The sequence below is a fragment of the Helianthus annuus genome, chromosome 15 (genome assembly GCF_002127325.2).
Source record: "Helianthus annuus cultivar XRQ/B chromosome 15, HanXRQr2.0-SUNRISE, whole genome shotgun sequence".
In the NCBI taxonomy this organism is placed as follows: domain Eukaryota; kingdom Viridiplantae; phylum Streptophyta; class Magnoliopsida; order Asterales; family Asteraceae; genus Helianthus; species Helianthus annuus.
Window position 1 is genome coordinate 564,405 of NC_035447.2, and position 16,470 is coordinate 580,874.

Consider the following 16,470-nt stretch of genomic DNA (forward strand, 5'->3'; position numbering starts at 1 on the left):
TCACGTACGGGTCGAAAAATGTAATTTTGTATAGTAAATAATAAAAAAGGTATATCTATAAAAAAAAACCACGTGTATTACACGGGTTTAATAAATCTATTTTATATACCAATAATAAAAAAGTCACATCTTTCAATATTCTAATGGATAATACTCGATACGCGATGAATATGGTGATTGTGAAGATGGTTCTTGAAAAGAAGATATGTTATTCAAGAAGCAAATCAACATCTATTTGAGTGATAAAATGTTGATACCAATTCCGACAAATTGATTTATAAATTATGTAATAAAATTGATATAATATTTATTTTAGTAATAAAAATAAAAATATTTCATATATTAATACAAAGTTTGGTTTTCATAATAAATATTTTGTTTTATTTAAAAATATCTTAAATTAATAATTTAAATTTTAGAATAATATTTTATTAGAAAAATAGAAGAATGATATTCAAAATTTAAAGTAGGATGAAATTTAATATTAGCTCATTATTCATTTATTTATTTAATTAATATAAGATAAGTTTGGAAGTGAGCCGAAAAAATCATAAAATAAATGCTTACAATGAATGATAGGCGTTACACATTAATGTTTTATTATATAGTATAGTATAACTATATATTTATATTGATATAAATAAATTATTATATTGTAGTAAAATTTGTTAACAAAGTCTCAATAAATTTAACCCTTTTAAAACTTGTAAATGTAACGAAGTCTCAATAAATTTAACCATTTATTTAAAACTTGTAAATGTAGAAATGATAAATAATATTAGTTAATTTTATTTTAGATTTCGTAAAATCTATTTGATACCAAACTAAATAAAACATTCAAATATATAGTTAACATCAAGAGTAAATTACGATTTTGGCCCCTGTGGTGATATCACTTTTACCCTTTTAGCCAAAAACGAATCTTTTAACATCTGAGCCCACACCAAAAGGGTTAGAAAAAAAGACGTTAGGATCCAAAAGGGTTAGAAAAAAAGACGCTGAGGGCTCAGATGTTAAAAAGTTTCTTTTGGGGCTAAAATGGTAAAAGTGATATAACCACGGGGGACAAAATCGTAATTTACTCTAATACCAAATTAGATAACTAAGTTTGAATTTGAAGTAAATAGATAATATAAAAGTAATACTTAAATTAAATAAATATTTCGTAGGAGAATTATCTATAATTAATTAAAAGAGATTAAACTAAAATTATAATTATCTATAAGATATGGCCTAATATGATGACAAGTGTCCTCAAAGTGGTTTCTTTTATTATATAGTATAGATATACAATACGATCAAAAGGATGAAAACATAATACAATTAACATATCTAAAGGATAAATTAAATTAATATATATTTAATTTAATTTATATAAAAATAACGACTTATATTGTGAAATATTTGAAAAAAAAAAACATGAAGGCATGTTTATGAACTTATTTCCAATTGACATCCATTATCGACTTATGAGAAAGTATGTTTTTAACTAACTTCAAAATAAATTCTTTCAAAATTTTAATGTACGATTTTTTTTCCATAGTACGTTCATGACTATTTTTGCTTAAACATATTTACTAACGGATTTTCCTTGAGACAATATGATTTTATTTAAAAAAATACACATATTATCAATGGTTACCCTCTTACTTACGAGTTACAAAATCTAATTACTAACTAATTTTGTGTAAGAAATATAATTACTTATCTAATTTAACCTCTAATAAATAATAAATATAAACAATTGTAACTAACTCTCTTTGTCTCAAAATACATGAATATTGGATTTTAACAATCCCAACTATTTGTCGTTAAGTTTTGATCTTACATGACACAAAATTTTGTTTGGATATCAGAAAAACGTCTTAAAAATATCGTTTTTATCATTTTTAAATCTTTGTTATTAACTATTTGATTGTTTATTTACTTAACCCGTGTAATACACGGGGTTATAACCTAGTAGAACAATAATTATATACAAAATGGATTACAACATAAAAGAGCCCCTACGTTTAAAATAAATACTAAACAAATTATTTACTGTTTCTTTAGATTTGTAAAATTTATGTAACAATAGGTTTATTGTGTATAATTATAGTTTCTTAAACTTGAATATTAGAGTAAAATGACATTTTTGTCCCTAAGGTTTAATCACTTTTGTGACTTTTGTTTAGACGACAATGTGTCGGGTTTAGGCCGGGTATTCGTAATCCCATACCCATATCCGGTCGTAGACTTATGTCTCATACTCACCCCAATACCCGTCTAGTTTTTTAAAAGATACCCGTTCGGATTTCCTAATACATTTTTTATTTTTATAATTATTATATATTCATTTATTATTGATACAACAAATATTATAAAATAAAATATATATTACATACATATAGGTTTTATCATAAATAGATAAATAACTTTATATTTTTTATAAACTTTTTATGTATATATTTAAGAAAATGCAAAATATAAATAATATTATCAAATACATATACCAAAAGAAAATTTATTTTTCCACATCTTCTTATACTAGTGAAGAAACACTGATCTAATTAAGGTATTAATTAGAGGGGTTTATGTTCCTATCATAGTGGTTAATCTTCTTTGAGGTATTTGAGCTCCGACTGGTTAATCAACCTGCAAAACAGAACACCGTTACTCGTTAAGAGGGGAATGTGGGGGTTTCCCTCTTAACCGGGCTCCGGCGTGAGAATAAGCGACTGCTTTGAGAGTAATTAAGTAGTTAAGAGTAAGAGCCGAGAGAATAGAATGAATAACCTGAGGAATGAAGGTCTCTATTTATAGCCGGAGAGGTGTAAGAGGTTGTGGGCTGATGGGCCTTGGGCCAGAAACGAACAACAACGAATATGCTCTTTGCCTCGCTGGCCTCGACTGCTTAGTGGCTTCTAGATGCTCGTCGGTGCTGGCGCACCTTGATTGGAGCCACGTGTCATTGTTGTCGGCCTTGTTGTCCCTTCTGCCATCAGCAGACAAGTGGAGATCGTGGGACAGTTGTCCCCGTCTCTTGATTGGTGCCATGTAGGCGTCCTTGTGTACTTATCGTCAGAAGATCGTGGCGCACGATTGAACAGAGCCTGCTGGACGCTCATTGGCTCTTTTTACTGCCACTTGTACCCTGTGTACCTCTGTAGGTAACAGCGCATCTTCCTATGGAGAGGATTTTGTTTGATGGCAACTAACCCGCGCGGAGTTAGTGTGCTCACTTATACCGTTGTTTTTATGCTAAGTGTTGCTATCTGAGTTTATTATGTGCTCTTCCTCGCGCGGGGGTAAGTCACAATGGGATGTGAGCTGCGCGAGGTTGTTATTATCAAGTTGTTATGCTAAGGAGTATGGTCTCACGTGCAACCTGTTATGAGGTTTGCGCGACTTTTTGGGACCATACCCCTTCAAGTCCCCCCAGTCCAGTGCTGCACCATGCGCAACGCAAGTGGTTGGAGCTCTGGACTTAATAAAAGTAAGAGAAGGAGAAATTGTCCTTTTGGTCCTGACTTGTAAGGCGTATGTAGAAAACTGTTGTTTTCGATGCGCAGGTACTAGGCAGGTGTCGAGTGATTTCTTGTTTGGCCTTTTAAGCGCGCGAGGTTATAGCGGTTTACGTATATCTGGCGCGACTCATATGACTTCTGCATGAAGTTACTTGCATGTTTTATGGCGGGAAACTTCGAAATTTGAACTTCTGACAGGTTGGTGAGATAAGTCGCTGAGGGCGACGTTTGAGTTGACCCCTGGCACGGGTGTCATCATGCCGCCTGCGGCGGTTGCACTTCATGTCAGGAGAGTGAGGCCCACGCGCGCGTGGTAACCGTCACTCCTGGTTTTCCGCTTGACGTGGCAACCTCCCGTTGGTTAGCCGAGCGGCGATCACGGCACGGTTACCCATCGCATTAAATGCGATGGGTATATATATTCGAAGAGAAGGTGAGAGGTTCTCACTTTTCTTCGTTTCTTCTCCACTTTTCTCTCAAAACTTCTTTAAATCTTCAAAGTGTTCTTCTTCTTCTTCAAGATTTCTTCAAATCTTCAAACTTTTCTTCGTTCTTTTTTCCAGATCCTTCTAAAATATGAGTGAGGAACACCAAGAGGTTCCTGCTAGTGAGGAAGGACCGGTTCCAGTCCTTAGATGGGACTTAGGGCTATTCGAACAGATTGTTCGGAGCTTCAGATTCCCACCAGAGTGGGACGCCCGGTATCCGGCTCAGGGCCAAACCGCGGCTGATGCCCCACCCGGCTATATTACCCTTTATGAAGATTTCTTTCTTCAGGGTAATTTCCGGCTGCCGGCGACCAATTTTCTGGGTAGTATCCTTTCTTACTACCAGTTCCACATATCTCAGATGAGTCCACCTGGGATGGTGAGGGTGAGACACTTCGAGTTCTTATGCCAGTCTCATGGCATCGAGCCAACTGTCGACAAATTTCGTTCATTCTATCAACTGCAAAGGACGATGGGGTTCTTTTCGTTTGCAAGCCGAGGTGCGGCGAAGAAGATCTTGTTAAATCCACCAAAGAGTTTCCATGACTGGAAACCCAAGTTCTTCTTCATCAGGGAAGAAGTCGTGCCGGTCGCTATGACCTTTAGGGAATGGACTGAGGCCATACCCAAGGAAGATCTGCCGATCCCAAAGACGGCTTTGTGGTATCAGCAGCTGACCTCAACCCCTAACCGTGTGTTTGGGGAAAATGTTCTAGTTGCAGCAAAGATGAGTGACCAGTGGTCACCTAGCAGTAGGGAAGTTCCCGTTTTAAAGCTCGGCGATCAAGGTTAGTCGTTTTTCTGTTCTTTGTCTAAGTATGATTTCTTTGATTATTGCTTATGTATCTCCGTTTATAGAAGTGCAACTTTACCAAGCTGCCTTCTCTACTTTTGGAGGCTCCATGGGCGTTCGCCCAGTGCGCGATGATGAAGAAAGCTGGTATGACCAGATTAAAGGAAACTTCATGTTTCCAGCTGCTGATGCCTTCGCTTCGCCGCCAACTGCTACTGAAGGTGCGCAATATGCAAAACCTCGTCCATTGCGCTCTGTGACTCTCGCTGGGAAAGAAACTTTCTATCTTTCCAGCGAGGAGTCCGTAGGATCTTCCAGCGGCGAGCTAAGCTCTTGGTCTAAAATATTTGCAGGTGTGTTGCGCGACCTGGGGATTGACCCAGAGGAGAAAAAGAAGAAACCGGTGAAGAAGAAGAAGAAAGCGGAGCCGGAGGTGACCAGCAAGGGCACTGGCCCTAGTCGCGCAACAACTGCTGCTGGCAAAGGTACTCTTCGCCTACGTCAACGTGATTTAGGCGACTATGTGATAATCAGTGACTCATATGAAGGTTTATCACATGCAGCTAAGGGAAAAGCTGGTGCTGGTGGGTCAAAGAGTACTGGGAGCGCGGGTTCTCGTAACCCGGATGCTGGCGCGACCCCCAGTTTTCCCGAAGATGTAGAAGAGGAGGAAGATGCTGGTGCCCGACTTATTGGGCGAAAGAGGGGTAGGAGCGAGGCTACAACTGGTGTGGCTTCCGCGCCTCAATCTGTTGTGATCCCTGCGATAGGGAAGACGAGCAGGCTGCGCTCGTTGTATCAATTTTCTCCTGGTATGTTCTTTTTTTTTTCTCTTTTCTAAAAAACCTCCTTGCTTACATACACTTGCCTTATTTTGCAGAGATCAAGAAGAAGACCCCTGAAAAGGCGGTTACATTCAGTGAAGCTGGGGTAAAGAGGCCCAAGATAACCGTCAAGTCCACTGACGCTACAGCTCAGGACGCCGCGAAGGCGGCTGAGGCGCAGCGAAAGGTGGAGGAGGCGCGTAAGAAAGAAGAGGAGAAGAGAAAGAAAGAAGAAGAGAAGAAGGTAGAGGAGGAGAGAAAGAAAAGGGAGGAGGAGGAGAGGAAGAAAAAGGAGGAGGAGGAGAGGAAGAAAAAGGAGGAAGAGGATAGGAAGCGGAAGGCGGAGCAGGAGAGGTTGGCTGAGGTGGCCAGGAAGCAGGCCTTGGAGAAGGAGGTAGCGGCGAAAAAGGCTATGGATCAGCCTTTGAAGTCTCAAGGTCCTGAGGTCACCAGGCCAACCAGCACCGGCCCTGTTCTCACTTCGAAAGGGTCCGGTCGCTACTCTTCTAGCGGCGCGAGCTCCGGTGGAGCCGGGGGTTATAACCCTAACGTGATAGGGGCGAAAGATACCGTTGGAGATATCTACTACAAGACATATACCGAAGAAGAGCGCGGTGATGTCCTCCATCAAGCCCCCTGGAGCTTAAAACAGAAGGATACATTTATTGAGTTTGGCGCTTCGCGTGAATGGTTTTTGAATTCCTTCCCCCCTGGTGAGGTCAATCGGCAAAGGGCAAAGCCCCATGAGATGTTATATCGTACTTATATTCTTGGGGAGGCCAATGCCCGCGCTGCCAACCATCAGATCGTTCGCGAATGGCGAACGATGGTTCGGGAGCGCGCCGACTGGGAAGCTTATCGCGAGCGTATGCTGAAGCGAATTGCGGAGTTTGATAAGTCGAAAGCTGCGTTCGACGAAGAAAGGGCCAAGTTTGAGGCTGACAAGAAGGCGGAGGAGTGGGGCCGCGAGGGGCTGCAGAAAAAACTCCACAATGTTGAGGAGCAACTGGCCAAGGAGAAGGCCGAGTTCAAGCGTATATGCGCCCAAGACAACGAGCGTACTTATACTCTACGACAGAAGATCGTTGATCTTGAGGCTAAAGTTGCGGACTTGACCTCAAAGGTGGAGGAAGCGCAGGGTGAAAAAACTGCCAAGCAGCAGATGGAGGTTAGTTCTACTGATTCTCGCTCTTCCTTTTTGTTTATGAGATTTCTCTAAGTCAATTCTCAAGTTGTTTGTCAATTTTTAGGTTGAGCTGACTGAAGCCAAGGTGCAATTGTCTACCAAGGACAAGGATCTCCATGCCAAGGACGTTGAGATAGCGGAACTCAAACGTCGCTTGAATGAGCAAATCGACAGATGCGAGTCCTTGGAGATTGACCTTGAGGCTGAGAAGGTCAAGGCTGCTGATGCTGAGGAGGCGCGTGCTGTGAGCACTGCCGCGCTGAATGTGGCTCAAACCAACTACTCTGAGGCTCAAGGTATCGTCGATACACTTGTCTCAGAAGCGGAGTGGATGCGCACTCGTGGAGTAGTGTTGGTAAGTGCCTTATGCTTTTTTCTTAAGTTGATTTGAAGAGTTTTCTTTAATGCTCATCTTTTGTTGAAGGTTGCCAACTCCATCCTGAATGCGAACGAGCTAGATCGCGCCGTGGCGGCTCTGACAGATGCGGCGCGTGCGGTGGGTCACCGAGGAGGCTACCTGGAGTGTGCTGGTCATGTTGAGCAAATGCTTGGGCAGGAATTTGACACAAGCCATTGCTCAGTAACAGAACGTGCCGATGCTGCGCTGGCAAGTGCTGAAAATTCCTATGACAACCTCTCCTTGCCTATCATGGAGTTGGTTGTCGAATCGTTAAAGAAAGACGACTGGTGCCAGCGTCTTAAGGCAATCCTCGATCCACCGGTTACCGTCGAGTTGTCCGACGAAGAGCCAGCTGGTGATGATGGCGGTGATGGTGATGATGATGGCAACGATGATGATGGTGAAGATGACGGAGATGATGGTGATGATCGTCGCGAAGAGTAGGAGAGTTTGCTGAGTAGTTAGTTGGTAGGCATTTGTGCCTTTGTAATTTCTTTGAATATTCTTATGTATGATGCTGCGCGGTTGCGCAAGTTGTTAATGAAACATTTTGTTTTTTCCGTTGCAATTATTGCATTGTTATAAAACTTTATGCTAAATTAGCTCGAATAAATGGAAGCGTTTTGTAAATATTTAGGTGATCGTCCGGTCTCGCGCTTTGTTTGCGGAGGACCTTGGAGGTGGTTTGAACCGTCTTGAAATGCTGTAGTGTTTTCGCGCTAATCAAAAGTTTAACATGCATTTGTAACGAAAAAATGTAATAGAAAAAACATGTATGTTTTCATTCAAGTCAGAAATTGGCTCTTAGGCCTTCATACATATTTGCCAATGGCTCGTAGTCGGCGTAGCGAATTGAAAACTGGCGCAAGGCCGAAAAGATTACATATAGCATTTGCGCAATTGTTGCGCATTCCAAGTTCTTGGTAAGATGTGGCCATCTAGGGTGCGCAATTTGTAGGCCCCTTTGCCCAGGACCTCATGAATCAGATATGGGCCTTCCCATTTAGGTGCCAATTTCCCTGGGCGTTCCGCATTTGATGCTTCGTTGTCGCGAAAGACGTACTCCCCTGGATTGAAGGTACAAATGCGAACCCTTGTGTTGTAGTACCTTTCCAGCTGAGTTTTGTACTTGGCCTCTCGGATTCTTGCGATTTCGCGTCTTTCTTCTAACAGGTCCAAGTCTAGGCGCCTTTCCGCTTCATTGTCAATTGTGTTGACCGTTGTCATGCGTGGCGAGGGCAGGCCAATCTCCGCCGGGATTACCGCCTCTGAGCCATAGACCAGGCTGAAAGGGGTCTCGCCGGTACTCGTTTTTGGCATGGTCCGATGAGCCCATAAAATGCTTGGGAGCTCATCAACCCATCCGCGCCGCCTTGTTCCTAATCTGGCCTTTATCCCTTCGACGATGCATTTGTTCACACTTTCCACTTGTCCGTTGCCTTGTGGGTGCGCAACGGAGGTGAAAGTGTGTTCAATGTTCATCTCCTTCATCCAGTTCTTAAGATCGTCCGAAGCAAAGTTGGTGCCATTGTCTGTCACAATCTTGAGCGGGAGGCCAAATCTGCATATGATGTGCTCCCATATGAATTTGCGCACAATCATAGCTGTGGTGGATGCAAGGGCTTTGGCTTCTACCCACTTTGTGAAGTAGTCGACAGCTACTATGATGAATTTTACGGCGCCGGGAGCATCCGGGAAGGGTCCCACCATGTCAATTCCCCATTGTTGAAAGGGCCATGCGGTGGACACGGGGATAAGATCATTTTTAGGGCGCAGCGTTTTCGGAGCGTGCCTCTGGCAAGAGTCACACTTGCGGATCTCCTTCATTGCATCGACATGCATACCCGGCCAGTAGTAACCGGCGCTCATGATCTTCGCGACAACCATCCGTGGTCCGGAGTGAATGCCACAAATCCCCTCATGGATTTCCCTTATCAGATAATTTGCATCCTGGGGGTCCACGCAACGTAGTAGTGGTCCCAGGAAGGATTTTCGGTACAGGATACCGTTATTCATTTCGTACTGTAGGGCTTTGGTTTGGACCTTCCTTGCTTCCGCTTTGTTCTCGGGAAGCACCCCTTCTTGCAAGTATTGGATGATGGGGGTCATCCACGATGTTTGCCCTGTTTCGATCACATTCACCTGTCGCAGCAATACTGACGGGTTCTTGAGTACCTCTATCCTTACATCCTTGGCGAGATGTTGAAAGGAAGTCGAGGCGAGTTTGCTCAGGGCATCTGCGGGCTTGTTTTCTGAGCGATTGATATGTATGACTTCGTGGGTTTTGAATTGTTGGAGCAATTCTTTCGCTTGTTCCAGATATAAAGCCATGACTTCTCCCTGCGCGTCGTATATGCCATTCACTTGACTGGCTATCAGGAGTGAATCAACATGTGCGCGCAAGTTTTTTGCTCCCATCTTGATGGCGAGGCGTAAGCCTGCCAGAAAAGCCTCGTACTCAGCTTCATTGTTGGTGTTTTTGAAGTCGAGCTTAATGGCGTAAGTAAACTCGTGCTTTTCTGGGCTTACTAGACGTAAACCTGCTCCCGCGCCATCTTCATTTGATGCCCCGTCAGTGTAAAGCATCCAAGTTTCCTCTGTTGTGTTTTCCTTGGGAGTCTCTATCATTTCGCATTCCTTGATTTTATCAGCCGGCACTTCTGTGATGAAGTCGGCGAGGACTTGCCCCTTAATGGCTGGGCGCGGCCTGTACAAGATGTTATGGCCGCCCAGTTCAATGGCCCATTTTGCCAACCTGCCTGATGTCTCAGGCTTCTGAAGTATAGTGCCAATGTGGAAGTTGGTAAGCACAGTTATCACATGGCCTGTGAAGTATCGGCGCAATCTTCGGGAGGCGTGTAGTAGCGCAAGAACCAGCTTTTCCATTGTGGAATATCTTGTTTCTGGGTCTGTGAGTACCCTGCTGACGTAATAGATCGGGGTTTGCACGCCATTCCTGTCTACCAACAATACTGACCCTACTGCCTTATCCGAGGAGGACAAGTACAGCACAAGGGGCTCTTTTTCAAACGGTGCCGTCAGCGTAGGGAGTTCGATCAGACACGCTTTCATTTGTTGAAAAGTTGTTTCGGCTTCCGGGGTCCATTTGAACTCTTGCTTCTTTACACAATTGCGCAACGTGCTAATGAAGGGATACGACTTTGCGGCGTGATTGGAGAGAAAACGATTTAGCGCGGCCAGCCGGCCGGCCAGTCGTTGCATTTCCTTGATGTTTCTTGGCGAGGGCATTCGTTCTATAGCTTGTACCTTCTCTGGATTCACCTTGAAACCGCCGTTTGTGACTATGAAGCCTAGAAACTTCCCTTCTTCCATGCCAAAGGAACACTTGGCTGGATTTAGCTTCATATTTACGCTGCGCAATGAGTTGAACGTTTTTTCGATGTCTTTTAACATTTGGTCCTCCTCGGGACTTTTCACCACTAGATCATCGATATAAACCTCGATGTGCTTTCCGATGTCACCTGCGAAGGTTTTGTCCATCAAGCGTTGATAAGTCGCGCCTGCGTTCTTCAGACCAAAAGGCATCTTCGTGTAGCAGAAGATTCCAAGGTCTGTTCTGAATGCTGTCTTGTCTTCATCTTCTAGCTTCATCTGCACTTGATGGTATCCTTTATAGCAATCCAGAAAGCACTTCCATCGGTATGGCGCGAGAGAATCAATTTTTTTATCGATCTCAGGCAAGGAATAGCAATCCTTTGGGCACGCCTTGTTGAGATCAGTGTAGTCTACGCACATGCGCCATCCGCCATTTGATTTTTCTACCATCACAGGGTTCGCGACCCAGCTTTGGTATCTTACCTCTCTCAGGATTCCGGCCTTGAGCAACTCACATACTTGCTCATTCATCGCTTTTGTCTTATCCGCGCCTAGGCTGCGCCTTCGCTGGACTTTTGGTTCTACAGAAGGGTACGTGTTTAAGCAATGCTCAGTTATGTTGGCGGGACGCCAGTCATGTCTGACGGGGTCCAGGCAAATATATCCATGTTGCGGAACAGCAGTTGCTTTAACCGTTTTCTGATGTCTGACGAAATGGCGTGGCCAATTGTCACTGTCTGCTCTGGGTACTTGCGGTTTAAGACCCATTTTTCTGGCTCGGTCGTAGAGACCTTCGCCGCTTTTGTTGGGCGCAGCTCTTCAGTTGACATCACTTCTTTCTTGGCGTATATGATTGCTACGCCTGTCTTGGTAGGGAAACCTATGGCAGAATGAGGTGTTGAAGTCACCATGTTTAGTTCGCCTTGTGTTTCCCTTCCAAGAAGCACATCATGCCTTGATTTCACTGGCATTACCATAAAGTTCACATTTGTTGTTCTTGAATGTTTCCCGTCAGAGAGCGTGACAGGGAAACTGATTTGGCCGAGAGGGAAGACCATTTCATTGCAAAAACCGGACAAAGGATAATCGACTGGCTCGAGTCTTGCTTTGTCTTCTTCATCGAATTGATTGAAACATTGTTCGTAGATGATGTCGGCTGTGCTTCCTGGGTCGATGAAGATGTACTCTGTTTCATAGTGACCAATTATACCAGTAATGACGACGGGTCGTGTGGCGCGAGGACCGCCGCGCACTACTGGGAATATGACTTGCTGTTCTTGCCAAGAAGGCTCGTAGGGCCGTTTGCCTTTTTCTCTCGCGGTGTATCTTGGTCCGTTGACCATGTGAGTCTCTAGTCGTCTCACCTTTTTGTGGCTACCTTCATCGTGACGCTGGAGCTGACGGGTGTCCTTGCGCACATTCTTCACTAAATGGCTTAGCTTGCCGCTTTTGAGCGCTCTTTCGATTTCCTGGCGCAAACTGTAGCAGTCATCGGTCAAATGCCCAGAGTCTTTGTGGAAATCGCAGTACAAATTGGGGTCTTGCCCTTTCTTGTTTGTCATTGGCCTTGGCGCCTTGAAATCGACATTCTCCGTCATCAATACCTCCTTTGGAGTTTTTGTGAGCGGAGTCCAGTGTTTGTCACGGTTGTCGTCTCTGACTGCTTTCTTGTAACCGATTCGGTCAATCGTATCTCGCGCATCTTCTCTGTAACGTGGCCTGTCGTCACGGCCTCTGGGTCTTTCAGACTTCCAATCGTTGTTTTTGTATTTGTTGCGCTTGTTATTGTTGTCGCGCGGCCTCTCGTTTGCTCTTGAGAATCGATCCTCGGAGTAATAACCCTTTCCACCAGCAAGGGATTCCTCGGTTTGCGCGACGATCTTTGCTGCTTCCATCAGCTTATCCCACTCTTTTGGCATCCCATCTTTGCCTGTGATGGTTCTAATGAGGCTATCACAGCGTATAGCCTTCTTGAAGTGGCAGCGCATGAGTTGCTCACTGACGCCGCCAATCTCTAAACATTCTTTGTTGAAACGCGTGATGAAGTCCTCCAGACCTTCACCATCCCTTCGCCATATATCTTCTACTTCCGCCGTATCACGTTGATAGCGACGTTGTTGGCTAAAATAGCTTAAGAACTGCGTCTTGAAATCTGTCCATGACTTAATCTTTCCGGGCGGAAGGCTGTCAAACCAGGCGCGAGCCGCTCCGGTAAGAGTTTGAATGAACAGGTGGCACCACATGGGCATGTTCCAACCTCCCATGCAGCCCACACTCGTGAATGTTCTGACGTGGTCGTCTGGGTCAGTCAACCCATTGAATTTCCCAACGGTTGGGGGTAGCTTCTCTCGTGAGAGTGGTGCGAGTGCGATTTTCGGGATAAACTTGGAGTGTTCCGCAGCTTCCGCTGGTCTGTAAGCCAGGCGGAAATCTCGTTCAGCCTCTTCTGTATAGCCGATGTGTTGTCTTGGCTTATAGTACTCATGGTTTTTTGGTAAACGATTGAAGACTGATGACTCTTCATCACCTTCCCATGTAGGATCATATGGGTCAGTTTCTTCCCATTCGTTGTTCATGTTGCGCGGCGTGAGCCGGCTATGAACAGGGCCTCGTTGAAGGTTCGACGGATATTCATAGTAACTATCCGTTTCCCCTCTTGTATCGCGCGTGTCTTGTACGCTTAAACGTCTTGTAGGGGGAGGCCTGTTGGTTCTGCCTTGTATGTTGGCTGGTGGTGGCATTTGGCGTATCCCCTGACTCGGAGGGGTGACCAAGGACGGTTCTGCCGTCAAAACCGCCTGCTGCGCGATGAGCGATTGGTATGCTGCATTGATAGTGGCGATGTTCTTGGCATACCACGAGGCTGGGGTTTCGCCCTCTGGTAAGCCAAGTAATGCAGATACATTTTGAGGTGGCGCTGGGTTGGACGGTCCTTCGCCGTTGTTACCTGGGGTAACCATTTGTGTGATACGGGTAACGCTCCCGCGCTGACCTCCCGTGTTGGTGATCTCGACTTCACCTATTTCTTCGACTTGGGCTTGGAGGTTTTGGACTCCTTCACCCAAGGCCGTGTTAGAGTTGGCTCCGAAGCCGAACTCTGGAAAGATTCCTTGACCAGTCATAGTCGAAGGATGAAAAGATGTCAAAGGCTCAAATAAAGAAGATGAGGGTGGTTATAGAAAAAATCGGTGGGCGCCAATGAAGAAACACTGATCTAATTAAGGTATTAATTAGAGGGGTTTATGTTCCTATCATAGTGGTTAATCTTCTTTGAGGTATTTGAGCTCCGACTGGTTAATCAACCTGCAAAACAGAACACCGTTACTCGTTAAGAGGGGAATGTGGGGGTTTCCCTCTTAACCGGGCTCCGGCGTGAGAATAAGCGACTGCTTTGAGAGTAATTAAGTAGTTAAGAGTAAGAGCCGAGAGAATAGAATGAATAACCTGAGGAATGAAGGTCTCTATTTATAGCCGGAGAGGTGTAAGAGGTTGTGGGCTGATGGGCCTTGGGCCAGAAACGAACAACAACGAATATGCTCTTTGCCTCGCTGGCCTCGACTGCTTAGTGGCTTCTAGATGCTCGTCGGTGCTGGCGCACCTTGATTGGAGCCACGTGTCATTGTTGTCGGCCTTGTTGTCCCTTCTGCCATCAGCAGACAAGTGGAGATCGTGGGACAGTTGTCCCCGTCTCTTGATTGGTGCCATGTAGGCGTCCTTGTGTACTTATCGTCAGAAGATCGTGGCGCACGATTGAACAGAGCCTGCTGGACGCTCATTGGCTCTTTTTACTGCCACTTGTACCCTGTGTACCTCTGTAGGTAACAGCGCATCTTCCTATGGAGAGGATTTTGTTTGATGGCAACTAACCCGCGCGGGGTTAGTGTGCTCACTTATACCGTTGTTTTTATGCTAAGTGTTGCTATCTGAGTTTATTATGTGCTCTTCCTCGCGCGGGGGTAAGTCACAATGGGATGTGAGCTGCGCGAGGTTGTTATTATCAAGTTGTTATGCTAAGGAGTATGGTCTCACGTGCAACCTGTTATGAGGTTTGCGCGACTTTTTGGGACCATACCCCTTCAACTAGTAAATGAAAATCTTTTTTAGACACATGTCACTTCTTGGTGTTTTCTCACCTTATTTTCATATTTATCTCTCATATTAAAAACAATTTAAAACAAAATTTTAGATAAGAATACATATAACGCTTGTTTTTATTATGATCATATTAAATAATAACAAGTTTACAGCTTCTTTATAATTTTAGGGATAATCATGAGGGCCGGTTGTAATTATTAAGGTTAGATGTATCATGATATAAATGAATAAAAAAGAAATTAGCATATAATAAAACTACATAAAGTTGTTATTATTAAGGTTGCATGTATCATGTTATAAATGAATATAAAAGAAATTAGCATATAACAAAACTATATAAATGTTTTTACGGGAGAGAATCAAATAGAAAATTTATTTTAGCTAAAAAGAATAGGAAACAATAGGATTATGACATGTGACAAAATTTAAAACAAAGATGAATAGTATTTTAGTCAATTTTATTCAATCTTCACTCTGTAACTTCAAAACCCACCATTTTCAAAACTCATCATCTTCAACCTTTTTTTTCACTTTCTATCTCAATAATCACTACATTATTGTGCGATTGTCGTCACCAATCAGTGATTCAAACACTTAATCAACGTGTTCTTCAACTTTTTTGAAGAAACCCAGTTCAATTTCATACAATATCTCATTTTTTCATGTAATTTTGAAACGAATCACTCGATTCACTCGATTCGATCGCTGATAAGTGTTTCTAACATTCAAATTTCGTCAATCGGTGAAGAAATCTGTAGAAATCGGCTTCGATCTATGTAAGAAAATTTTGAATTGCATTTGTATGATCTGGGTTTTTGAATTGAGTCATTGCGTCTTACAAAGTAATCTTGGCGGGGGTCCGGGGGCAGCGCCCCTGGCGGGGTCCAAGGATTTTTTTTTTTATTAAATTGCTTTGATAAAATTGCATCAGAAAAAATAATTTTCTGGAAATTGCCTCATTTCGTAGACAATTTTGGATCTCCTACTTCCTGGTTCAGACAATTCACAGACAAAACATACCGTGGTTCAATGCGTTTTAGAGAGAACACCTTCTTTTGTGTTTTTAGGCCATTGCATTTTAGAAAAAAAAAAAAACATTTTTATGTGTTTTTTGGTCCATTGCGTTTTAGAAAAAACAGAATTTTTAAGTGTTTTTAGTCCATTGCGTTTTAGGTAAAACACATTTTTATGTGTTTTCAGTCCATTGCGTTTTAGAAAGATCATTTTCTTTTGTGTTTTTAGGCCATTGTGTTTTAGAAATAAGACATTTTTATGTGTTTTCTAACCATTGCGTTTTAGAAAAACACATTTTTGAAGTGTTTTTAGTCCATTGTGTTTTAGGTAAAACATATTTTTATGTGTTTTCAGTCCATTGCGTTTTAGAATGAACACTTTCTTTTGTGTTTTTAAACAGTTACGTTTTAGAAAAAAGACATTTTTAAGTGTTTTTTGGTCCATTGCATTTTAGGAAAACACATTTTGAAGTGTTTTTAGTCCATTGCATTTTAGGCAAAACACATTTTTATGTGTTTTCAGTCCATTGCGTTTTAGAAAGAACACTTTCATTTGTATTGCGTTTTAGAAATAAGACATTTCTTTGTGTTTTCTGGCTATTGTGTTTTAGAAATAAGACATTTATATTGCTTTTTACTGCATTGTGTTTTAGAAAAAAATCATTTTATTGTCCATTGCGTTTTACGCAACTGTGTTTTCGAAAAAAAATTTCTAAAATATAGCAATAGTATACTCGTTTTAAAAATAAAAAAACGCTCGTTTTTTGGTGCACTTTTTTATAAAAAAATAATGTCGTATGAAAAAATTATTAACGTTTAAAAAATGACT